This window comes from Lactuca virosa, chromosome 3, assembly GCF_052849685.1.
Source record: "Lactuca virosa cultivar CGN04683 chromosome 3, Lactuca_virosa_CGN04683_v6, whole genome shotgun sequence".
Classification (NCBI taxonomy): Eukaryota; Viridiplantae; Streptophyta; class Magnoliopsida; order Asterales; family Asteraceae; genus Lactuca; species Lactuca virosa.
The window spans coordinates 444,795,345-444,808,331 of record NC_136428.1 but is presented as its reverse complement, the minus strand read 5'-3'; the positions used below and the strand labels follow the sequence as shown (position 1 = coordinate 444,808,331).

The window sequence follows — 12,987 nt, the reverse complement described above, 5'->3', positions numbered from 1 at the left end:
CGATCACTCGTGAAAAATTCCATGAAGTGATTCCAGCAAGTGTGGGTTTATTCCAATGCTCAAAACAAGTTCATAAGCACTCATGAACGTTGCAACAAACTTTTGCTATGTCTAATACACTTTAGACAATCTACACACCAATTCATGACAATCTTTATTCATATCTACTTCCAACATATGAACGACTGTGGACCGTTTGAATAATTCTATTATTATCAAATAATTCGATTATTATCAAATAATTCAATAATTCAAAACATGCAAAATGAAACAATATGTAAAAGATTAACATAAGACAATAACATTACTAATAAATAATACTCCTTTATTTAATCATCAAATGTTAATAACAACTTATCTATTACATGTTTCCAAACTATCTAATATAAACTAATATCGTCCTTCAGCCCGATGCTCCTAGCGTGCTGCAAATGCTTAACCCTGCTCAGTCCCTTCGTAAGCGGATCTGCTGGGTTATCCTATGACGATACCCTCTTCACTACGAGGAGTCCTTCTTCCACCCGATGTCGAATAAAATGATATTTTCTGTCGATATGTCGAGATCTACCGTGATCTCTTGGTTACTTGGTTAAGGAAACCGCTCCTTCATTATCACAGAAAATCTCCATAGGCTCCTTTATGGCTGGCACAACTCCAAGGTCTCCAATGAAATTATTCAACCATATCGCCTCCTTTGACGCTTCGCTTGCTGCAATGTACTCTGATTCGCACGTTGAATCAGCTACAGTTTCCTACTTGGAACTCTTCCAAGTTACTGCTCCTCCATTGAGGGTAAAGACCCAGCCCGACTGCGAAAGGTAGTTGTCCCTGTCGGTCCAAAAACTGGGGTTACTGTACCCTCGCACCTTTAAGTCATCACTCCCACCGAGCACTAGAAACTATTCCTTGGTCCTCCGAAGGTACTTAAGAATATTCCTGACCGCAATCCAATGCGCTCTGCCAGGGTTCCCTTGATATCTGCTGACCATGCTCAAAGCAAAGGCCACATCAGGGCGAGTACAAGTCATATCATACATGATTGAGCCAACTGCGGAAGCGTATGGTACTCGGCTCATCTCTGCTATCTCGAATTCAGTACCCGGACTTTGAGTCTTACTCAACTTGGCATTACTCTGGATTGGTAACTCCCCTTTCTTTGAATTCTCCATACTAAAACGTTTTAGTACCTTGTCCAAGTAATTATTCTGACTAAGTCCTATTATTCTCTTACTTCTGTCTCTCACTATCCTTATTCCCAGAATACAGGAAGCCTCTCCGAGGTCCTTCATAACGAAGCACTTCCCGAACCAGGACTTAACCTCCTGCAGTGTCGGGATGTCGTTTCCTATGAGTAGTATGTCGTCGACATACAATACGAGAAAGCTTACTACACTCCCACTGGCTTTGACATATACACACGATTCATCTTCGCTTCGCAGAAAACCAAACTCTTTGACCTTCTCGTCAAAACAAAGATTCCATCTGCGAGACGCTTGCTTAAGTCCATAAATGGACTTCTCAAGCTTACACACTCTATTGGGATGCTTCGCATTGACAAAACCCTCTGGCTGAGCCATGTAAACATTCTCAGCCAACTTCCCATTAAGGAAAGCGGTTTTGACATCCATTTTCCATATTTCATAGTCATGAAACGCAACAATGGCCAGCATCACCCTGATAGACTTTATCTTCGCAACTGGTGAGAAGGTTTCGTCGTAGTCAACTCCAGGAGTTTGAGTGAAACCCTTCGCAACCAATCGCGCCTTGTAAGTGTGCACGTTTCCATCCATGCCAGTCTTCTTCTTGAAGATCCACTTGCACCCGACCCTCTTATGACCTGGTACATTGTCAACCAAATTCCAAACTTGGTTGTCATACATGGATTGAAACTCGCTGTCCATAGCCTCTTTCCATTTCACAGACGCTGGGCCTGCCATGGCTTCCTTATAGCTGTTAGGTTCGTCCATATTCACTAGTGTACTATCACTAATGAACGTATCCCCTTCCACAGTAATATGAAAACCATAGAACTGGGGTGGAACACTAACCCTTTCGGAATGTCTAAGAGGTAAGGACTCGTCAATCGGTTCAACCCGAGTTTCCTCCTCGGGTTGAGCGCCAGTGTTAGAGGTTCCTTCATCGCTCGACTCTTGAAGCTCTTCAAGATCGATTTGCCTCCCACTGTCTCCTTGGCTTATGAGTTCTCGCTGTCGGAAAACCCTCTCCTCGCAACGAAGACAACATTATCACTCGGTCTGTAGAAGAGATATCCAAAGGATTTCTGTGTGTAGCCGATGAAAATACGTCGCTCACTACGAGGTTCGAGCTTGTCGTGAGTTTCTCGTCTTACGAAAACCTCGCAACCCCAAACCTTGATATGTGCCAACGAGGGAGCCTTTCCTGTCCACATCTCGTGAGGTGTTTTGGCAACCTTCTTCGTAGGGACTAAGTTAAGGATATGGGCGGTAGTCTCTAAGGCATACCCCCAGAATGAGATAGGTAGTGAAGCACGACTCATCATGGAACGAACCATGTATAGCAAGGTTCGATTACGCCTCTCAGTTACACCATTCAATTGTGGTGTCCTAGGTGGCGTCAATTGTGAAACTATTCCACATTCATTGAGGTAGTCGTGAAACTCAAGACTTAGGTACTCTCCACCTCGATCAGATCGAAGCATCTTGATTTTCCTGCCCAACTGATTCTACACTTCTTGTTTAAACTCCTTGAACTTTTCAAAGGTTTCTGACTTGTGCTTGATTAAGTAGATATACCCATATCTGCTATAATAATCTGTGAAAGTCACATAGAAGCGATTTGCATCCCTTGTGGTGGATCTAAAGGGTCCACATACATCTGTATGTATGAGATTCAATAAACCCTCACCCCTCGCACAAAGTGCCAGTGAAGGGTGACTTAGTCATCTTTCCAAGTAAACAAGACTCGCACACGTCATTGTCCTTAAGGTCGAATGACTCCAACACTCCATCCTTTTGGAGTTGGGCTATGCGTTTCTTGTTGAAATGTCCAAGACGACAATGCCACAAGCATGCTTTATCCATACTATTGGAAGAATCCACACACAACACATCATTTCCTAAATTGTCTATGATGTGTGTGAAATGCACTGGTTTTAATCCTACTTTTGAGTTATAAATTAAGCACACAAAGGCAGTGAACCTGTCTTTTAGTGGTATAGTTGGGTAAGTAGAGTGTCGAACTCAGGGAACGGTAAATTAAAACTAAAGACTAATTTTATCTAAATTAAATAGTAAATATGGGTTTTCTCTAGTTTTACAAGACTAGAAACTTACTAATACTACTTAGGCTAAGAACTAGAAAAACAAAGATTTAACTGAATTTAATAATAAAAGGGACTTCTGTTTAGTTCAACTCAATTGATCCTATGGTTGATATTATGGTAATAGTGCAATGGATTAATTCTTCTATTGGCTACCGATTCAAGTGATTAGCCTTGCGTTCGCTACGATAATCCTTAGAAAACAAACTAACTCAAACAGTGATCAGTTGTCTAATTTAATTTAATTCACTAGATTATTTATTCGGGTTAATTTAGACTTATAATAGCTAACTAAATTGGTCCTTTAGTTAACCTCTTGCTGATGGTCATCAAACAAGCTCACACATGAATTTACCTAATTTTTCTTATTAATTCTAGTTTCGCGTTCGTTAGTCCTAGACATATGATAAAGTGGTCACATAAACATATGGGGTTGATAATTAAAAGATGTTCATACTATTTAATTATCTTCCTATTAACAGAAAATTAGTTATCATTCACACACAAGGTTCTTTAACAAGCTAAAATTAACAAAATCACCAATATTTAATTAATCCTACCATTAATCAAACCATAATATCAATTTTGTATCCCCAAACAGAAGTTTAAGAGTTTTAGCTCATGATTGAGGTAATTAACAGCAATAAAACGAATTCTAATTGTCTAACCATAATTGAGAAACAATAGATTAAGTAGAATGATGAGAATGTGCCTCAAATCTTCTTCGGAATTGGATTCTAGGTTGTATCTTCGTTCTCTAGGGTTCTTCTGGCTCTTCAATCGCAGCTTGCTTCTCCCCAAAGGTTCCAGTAGTCCTTCAATCGGATTAAGACCCGCTATTTATAATTATCACAAAACAGGGGCTACTCGGCGAGTAGGTCGTGGACTCGCCGAGTACTAGTGTGAAATCCGTGTTTGGTAAGGAATCTTGACTTTTCTTTCGGGAACATTCTAATGAACTTGCCGAGTAGATGCGTGGACTTGCCGAGTAGGTGTGTAGTTTTCCCTTTTTCTTCCTTCTTTGGTCTCTAATTGCTTCTCCTTTTTTCCTTTCTGCTTCCATCCTCAGAAAACCTCTTAACCTCAAGGTGTTTTTGGTTGAGTAACCCAAGCATACATAATCTAGATAATTACAATGTATGATACCACATTGGAGCTCTTTGGAATTCTTCATTTCTTTGGCATTTGATCTTTGATCTCTTTGAATTCACCACTTTGTTGTTTGGTTTTTGGTATCTTCAACTTTTTGAATTTCTTGGAATTTTTGATCTTCTAATTTCATATTTGACTTTGATGCTCCAAAAATTCTTCAAACTTTTCTTTTGTAATTCTCTCTTTTTTTTTTCATGTAACTCACTTTTTTTTTCACTCAGTACCTACATGCTTAAGCATGGGCGCTCAACTTCAACCTTTATTGATTAATGATAACAATTTTCCTGGATACAAATGCACTATAACGTAGATAGGCTCAACTAAACATTTGGGTCTTCATACAATCATCCACACAATTCTAACATGGAATCCTAATTAATTTTTACCAAAATTTTCTAAATTAAATCCTGAGTAACATTTTTGGTATGCAATAGTGCAAAATTTTTTTTTTATAAAAAAAATAGACCTAAATTATGATATTAGGATTCTAAATTTGCTAAGGTTCAACCAACCCCCTACCCCACACTTATTTCATGCAATGTCCCCATTGCATGCTATGCATGATAAAGAAAAATACTAAAGTATAGAGGGAATTGGAACAAACTCCCCTGGGATAGCAGTGGCGAGGCTGATCATCTTCAATTTAGCTCCATCTTTGAATGACTTTAAACATGGGAACAGCTCATCCATGTCTTGGGTGTCATGTCGCGTGTGGTAGACTTGCAAATGACTCAAATATGTAGGATACAGCTCCTAGAAACCTCCAACAATGATTCTCTATGAAAGAGTTGGATAAAACTGCAACGAACGTGCCCAAAACAACTCTGGAATCCGAAAAATGATGATGGACTCGGCGAGTAAGTCGTGTACTCGGCGAGTATGTTGCTAACTTGCAGAGAAGTCGTGTAATTGTCCATGCACTCGCCGAGTAGGATATGTGCACTCGGCAAGTAGGCGCTGAGTTTTCCTTTCGACGGAAGTGCTGGATTGGGGTAATTCAGTGACTCTTTTTCTAATTACTTCAGTAATAAAGCACTCTACACTCCCAACTCTAACGGACTCGAACTTAATGGAAAAGACTTCGCACTCTCAATTGAACATTCCTTACTTGAACCTTGACCCATAAGACTTCTAAATGCATCCTAACCTTCCAATCCTGAAAAAAATGCAGACAAAAGTGAAAGCAACAAAAAGTCCTAACAAGAAATAAAATCATCCAAGTTTAACAAGTTGTCCAAATCAAACATCACGAAAATAAATTAAAAACACAAAAGAAACATTCTTCATTCTTCATCATCCATGTCGGCTCCTCCAGCTCCACTTCCTCCTCCTTTATTTCCTTTCCTCATCCTTTCTTCCCAACTCATGATGTAGGGGTAGCCGGGTCCAGGTCTCGGTGCGATGTTCATTTGTTGGAAGAGATAGTCAAATGATTGATTGTTATAGTTAACTCCTCTTCCAATATCATCCAAGTAGCGCCGGTACTTAAGTTGATTCCATCCATCGTTCTCTTCTTCCACCGGAATAACCGGTGGGTCTTCCTGTACCCGCTCGCTTCTTTGCCTCACTCGCTTTCCCGGCTCCTCGGAGATAGCCGGCTCATCCGCATGAGGAATAGAAAAAGAATCACCAAACTTTTCCACAATCTTTGCCCTCCTATATAATGCGATGTTGAACGGAGGGGGATAAATGACCGTCAGCGCCCTTGACTCTTGCAAATCTAATACCCCAAATGACCTTGCAAGCCTCGTCACAAACATCCCTCCATTAATCTGGGAGTTCATCTTCTCCTTAACAGCCCCTTCAGCAAGATACTTGGCTACGCGATAGGGGAGATTGCAGAAAACATCGGGAGTAATAATACTCCAAAGATAAAAGATGTCAAGGGTCGGGACCTTGTCCCAGTCCTTTCGCATATTAATCGTGCTGGCAATGAACCGATGAATGAGACGGTGGATCGGTGAACGTATGTGACCCTCCTGTGCGGTAGATGGGATGTACACCCGGTTAGCAATAGTATTCCACCAGGTAGAAGCAACCACTCCCTCGGGGAGATCTTTGTGGCAATTCTCTAAAAAAACTTCAAAATCTTCATTCAACATAGTGCTTTGCTCATAGATTCCAAGCCTCCATGAAAATTCAGCCATGCTGCATTGTCGCAGCTCCCCACCAAGAGAAAAGGAAACTACATTGGGATTGTAGTACTCACTACCACCTCGGAATGAGATGGTAGCAAAAAACTCCCAACATAATTCAGCGTAGACCGGTTCTTGAATTTTGAAAGCTGTAACCAACCATCACATATGATGGTTGAATCCCCCAAATTACATTCTTTCACCAAATATGGTGTTAGCTCTTCTTCCAAACCAACTTTCCCCATCCAATCCCAATCCACTGCATTGGGTAAATGAATCTCTTTCTGTTTTAAAGCCTCTAACTTGTTTTTGGCACGGGCTTGAGACGATTTGGATGTGATTTGGCGGAACGAGAGCCACGGGATGTCCCCTTGGCTTCCCCCTCTTGAGGACTGACCTCGTCTGGACATGGTACCTGCATGACAACATTAAGAAAGCACAAACAAACAACACCCAGTAATTAAAATTGAATAAAACAGATCTGTATAGCCTCCTACTCGCCGAGTTCATGTCCTACTCGGCGAGTAGGATGAACATCAGGACCAGAATCTGTCGAACACATATGGGTCACTTAAAACACCCAATTTTGCACAGGGGTTTGCTGTACTAAGTCCATTAACCACTAAACCAAAAGCAAATTCTCCTTACAACTCCTAATTCATGGTAAAATTAAAACCCTAGAATTTGAGGAAACCCCCAAATCCGAATTTAGACAAAATAAGGGCAAATCAGTGATAAAGCTTGAACCTTTGATGAGTTTTTAAGTGTAAAGATCATACCTTTTCCCTTGAAAGTCGAGGATTAAGCCAAAAATCATAGAAATCGCTTGAAGGAGGCTGTGCACGGCGAGTGTGTGGGTAAAATAGGTAAAAACCCTTATTTCTCAGATTTTTATACCGTCTGTGTAAGTTGGCTACTCGCCGACTAGAAAAGATCTACTCGCCGAGTACAAATGCTTTTACACGGTTCTTTTGGTTATTTAGACAAGCACTTGCCGAGTACTCGTACCTACTCGGCGAGTAAAGCTTGCAGTTTGACAAAAATTGAATTTTTTTTTTTTTTAAATTTTTTTTAACCCGCCACCCCACACTCTAGGCATTGCTTGCCCTCAAGCAATCATTTAGAACATATTTCCAGAGGAAGATGAATGAAAAAGATCCTAAGAAATTAAAAAGAAAGTAAAGGAAAAAGAAATGCAAACTCTAAACTCGGGTTGCCTCCCGGAAGCGCTTCTTTTTAAGGAGTCATTGGCTGGACTCCTCCCATTCTACGTGGCTGCAATCCCTTCCAGCAACATCAACTCTTCCATGCCTTCATTCCTTGGAACTCCTTCTTCATAGTTTTTGACTCTATGTCCATTGACCTTAAACGGGGTGCCATCTTTTGACAATAGCTCTATAGCACCATGTGGAAACACCTTCTTTACCAGAAAAGGACCATCCCATCTTGACTTGAGTTTGCCCGAGAAGAGTTTTAACCTTGAATTAAAGAGCAACACCTTTTGCCCTTCATGAAATTCTTTATTTTCCTTGATCCTCCTGTCATGCCAATTCTTAGTTTTCTCTTTATAGATCAAATAACTAGTGTATGCATCATTTCTAAGTTCCTCAAGAGCATTCATTTGCATTAACCGGTTGTTCTTGAGCTCCTCCATGTTGAAGTTGCACATCTTTAAAGCCCAAAAAGCTTTATGCTCTATCTCCACCGGTAAATGACATTGCTTTCCATAAACTAACCTATATGGTGTAGTACCAATAGGGGTTTTGAAAGCTGTACGGAAGGTCCAAAGTGCATCGTCTAGCTTATCCGACCATTCTTTTCGATTGCTCCCCACCGATTTCTCCAAGATTCTCTTTAAAGCTCGATTTGTCACTTCGGTTTGTCCACTAGTTTGTGGATGGTAGGATGTTGAAAATTTATGGGTTACCCCATATTTACTTAGCACCTTCTCTAGTTGATCATTGGCAAAATGAGTGCCTCGGTCACTTATGAGAGCTTTCGGGACCCCAAATCTTGAAAATAACTTCTTTAAAAACCTCACCACTACCCGACCGTCATTAGTTGGCAAAGCTTGTGCCTCCGCCCACTTGGATACATAATCCACCGCCACCAATATGTATTTGTTGCCTTTGGATATGGGAAATGGTCCCATGAAATCGATCCCCCACACATCAAATACTTCGCACACTTGGATACTATGTTGTGGCATTTCATTTCGAGATGAAATGTTTCCCGCTCTTTGACATGCATCACATTCTTTGACAAATTGGGTTGCATCTTTAAAAATCGTGGGCCAGTAAAACCCAATGTCAAAGATCTTCTTAGCAGTGTAATGTGCTCCATGATGTCCACCCGTGGGCCCGCTATGACATTGCTCCAATATTTTCCAGCTTTAATTTCCGAACACGCATCTTCGTATGATTCCATCCGCGCAGCTTCAGAAAAGATATGGTTCATCCCAAAAGTAATACTTTATCTCGGAAAAGAATTTCTTCTTTTGTTGACTTGTGAGATCTTTTGGGATGTAATTGCTAGCTAAGTAATTAGCTATATTTGCAAACCATGGTTCTTCTCCCACAGTCACCATAATATACTCGTCCGAAAAATCATCTCCAACTCTATCTTCTTGCAATCGCGGGTTTTCAAGCCTTGACAAGTGGTCAGCTGCTACATTCTCCATTCCCTTTTTGTCGCGTATCTCTATGTCAAACTCTTGAAGAAGTAGAACCCATCGTATCAATCTTGGCTTGGCATCCTGTTTGGAAAACAAATACTTGATAGCGGAGTGGTCAGTAAAAACAGTTGTTTTAGATAAAACTAAATAAGGGCGGAATTTATCAAAAGCGTACACCACAGCTAATAATTCCTTTTCTGTGGTGGTGTAGTTTTCTTGGGCTAGATTTAAAGTCTTGCTAGCATAATATATGGGTCGGAAGTGCTTATCAACCCTTTGACCAAGGACAGCTCCTAATGCAAAATCACTAGCATCACACATTATTTCAAATGGTAAATTCCAATTTGGTGCAACAATGATCGGGGCATTAGTCAATTTTTCCTTTAAAAATTCAAATGCCCCTAAACACTCTTTAGTAAAATTAAATGGTGCATCTTTTAGGAGTAATTGTGTTAGAGGTCTAGTTATTTTAGAAAAATCTTTGATAAAACGCCGGTAAAAACCCGCGTGTCCTAGAAAACTTCTAATACCCTTCACATTAGTTGGTGGAGGTAATTTGGCAATGGTGTCAATCTTTGCCCGATCCACTTCAATTCCCGATTTGGAAACCTTGTGGCCCAAAACTATACCCTCCTTAACCATAAAGTGACATTTTTCCCAATTAAGGACTAAGTCGGTCTTTTCACACCTAGCAAGCATTAGGTCAAGATTTGTGAGACAATCATGGAAGGAAGATCCAAAAACAGCAAAATCGTCCATAAAGACTTCCATGAATTTTTCCACCATGTCGTGGAATATGGCTGTCATGCACCTTTGAAATGTCGCGGGTGCATTGCATAGCCCAAAGGGCATGCGTCGATAAGCAAAAGTCCCACTTGGGCAAGTGAATGTGGTCTTTTCTTGGTCCAATGGGTCTATGGGTATTTGGAAATAACCCGAAAATCCGTCTAGGAAGCAATAATAACTATGGCCCGATAATCTTTCTAACATTTGATCAATAAAGGGTAAGGGAAAATGGTCTTTACGAGTGGCATCGTTTAGTTTTCGATAATCGATGCACACTCTCCAACCGGTTACCGTTCGTGTCGGAATAAGCTCATTCTTTTCGTTGGTTATGACCGTCATCCCTCCTTTCTTGGGCACCACTTGAACCGGACTCACCCACGGGCTATCGGAAATGGAATATATAATCCCCACATCTAAAAGCTTGACCACTTCTTTCTTGACCACCTCTTGCATATTTGGGTTTAGTCTTCTTTGGTGCTGCACAACCGGCTTTGCTCCTTCTTCCAGGTTAATCTTGTGTGAACAATAAGAGGGACTTATTCCCTTGATGTCGGTAATGCTCCATGCTATGGCCCGTTTTCGCTTCTTCAAAACTTGCACTAGTTCTTCCTTTTCAGAGTTGGAAAGGTCAGAGGCTATAATGACTGGCTTTTGATGGCCATCTTCTAGGAAAGCATACTCCAAATGTTCTGGTAACTTTTTGAGCTCAGTTTTTGGGTTCTGTTTGTCGTACTCGCCGAGTGTAGGTAAGGGACTCGGCGAGTTGGTAGCTGAATTTACGAATTTTGTTTTTTTTTTCGCTTGGACTCGGCGAGTAGATCGGCCCTACTCGGCGAGTTGAAGTGTCAGATTGCCTCACCAATTCTTCAAACTCAGCTTCTTCCAGCAGCCTCTCGATGTCCATTAAGTCTTTTTCTGCATCAAATTCTTCATCAAAAATTGTGAACTTGCTGGAATCTTCACTTATGCATTCCCCCAATAATTCATCAAGCATGTCAATTGAGAATGCCGTGTCGTCACTATTCCGTGCATACTTCATAGCTTGATCAACCCCAAATGTGACTGAATCTTCTCCTACCCGCAAAGTGAGCTTCGAGTCCCTCATGTCTACTATAGCACTTGCCGTGTTGAGGAAGGGTCTTCCAAGGATGATTGGGACTTGAGGATCCGCCTCCATGTCTAGAATTATGAAATCAGCGGGAAATACAAACTTGTCCACTTTGACCACTAAGTCTTCACATATTCCTCTTTGGAAAGTGATTGTCTTGTTAGCTAAATGAATCGCCATACGAATTGGTCTTGGTACCGGGAGATCCAGCTTCTTGAAGAATGAATAAGGCATTAAATTTACACTTGCTCCTGAATCAGCCAAGGCATGAGTGGTAGCTAAATTGCCAAATTGGCAAGGTAAAGTTAAGCTCCCTGGGTCACCCTTCTTCTTTGGTAGTTTGCTGAGCATGGCGGCTGAGCAATTCTCATTGAGGACTACCTTCTTCACTTCCTCCATCTTCCTTCTATTAGTGAGAAGTTCCTTAAGGAACTTTGCATATTTGGGCATTTGTGCGACAACTTCGATGAAAGGTATGTTGATTTGAAGAGCCTTTATATGATCTAGAAAATTCTGGTACTCCTCTTCCTGCTTCACTTTCTTAGCTCGGGCTGGGTATGGCAATGGCGGCTGGTAAAACTTCAGATTTGGCAGTGGACTCGCCGAGTCCATATTCTGTACTCGGCGAGTAGAGCTGTCAGATTGAAGATTTTGATTTTCTGCTTGATTTTTTGCTTCCTCCTTCTGTGATTCTTTGGGTGCTTCATTCTGAATAGGGGCCAGAGGAGTGATTATTTTCCCACTTCTTGTTGTGACTATGTTTATGTGCGCGCCTCGTGGGTTGTTTTCGGTTTTGCTAGGAAGTTCGCCCGGTGATCTTTGGTTTATTTGTTGAGCAAGTTGCCCTAGCTGCGTTTCTATGTTGTGGATAGATGCTTGCTGGTTTCTAAGCATGGTCCTTGTTTCTTGAATTGCAGCATCATGATCACTATGTCTCTTTTCTGAAGCAGCTACAAATTTGGTAAACATTTCTTCCAAACTTGGTTTTCTTTCTTGTGATGGCTCCTCCTTTTGGTAAAAACCCCTTCCCTTTTGCTTGAACTTCTCCTCCTTAGCCTTCTTGTACTCGTCATAAGGGAGCCACTCTTTCTTTGGTCTACGCCAATCTTCATCATATCGGTCCCCACTTGAGTAACAAACTTGCACCTTTTTGTTGCCATTCTCATCCAAGTCGCAGTCTCTAGTAAGGTGAGGCCCATTGTAATTTTCGCAACCCACCCGAATAGCATGTATCGTTTGGTCCATTTTATCCATCCTCCTATCCATGGTTTTTAGCATAGCCATAACTGCTGACAAGTCTTCTGAAGCTGCATAAGCGGCCCCCCTCGTCACATCATTTCTTGGATTGTGGTATTCTCTAGAATGCTTAGTGAATTCTTCAATTAGTTGCTTTATCACTGGGGGTGCCTTCTTCGTGAGTGGACCTTGCGAGTCAAGTAATTGCCTAGTGGTAACATTTACTCCATCATAGTAGATGGAGACTTCTTGTTGACTATTGAGGTCATGATGTGGGCAATTCCTTAGCAGGCTCTTGTACCTCTCCTAAGCTTCATATAGTGATTCTCGAGCTTGTTGTTCAAAGTTAGCTATGGCTTTCTTTAGCTTGGATATCTTGGATGGCGGGCAGAATTGATCAATGAACTCTTCTTTCATTTGGGCCCATGTAGTGATAGATCCTGGGGGCAATGACTTGAGCCAATCCTTGGCAGCACCCTTCAAAGTAACCGGAAGCATGCGAAGTAGCTGAGTTTCCCGAGGCACATTTGGAACATTGAAATAATCAGCTACATCATTGACTTCGTCCAAGTGTTTGTAAGCGTCTTCGTGGTCT

At 41.2% G+C, this 12,987-nt stretch overlaps 1 non-coding gene across 1 annotated transcript; it reads left to right on the top strand.

The window, feature by feature from the left end:
- The first annotated feature begins 12,654 nt into the window (after positions 1 to 12,654).
- LOC145168009 (small nucleolar RNA R71) lies at positions 12,655 to 12,761 on the top strand. Its single transcript, XR_013741605.1, has one exon. It is a non-coding gene; the product is annotated as a small nucleolar RNA R71 (small nucleolar RNA).
- Positions 12,762 to 12,987: the final 226 nt, after the last annotated feature.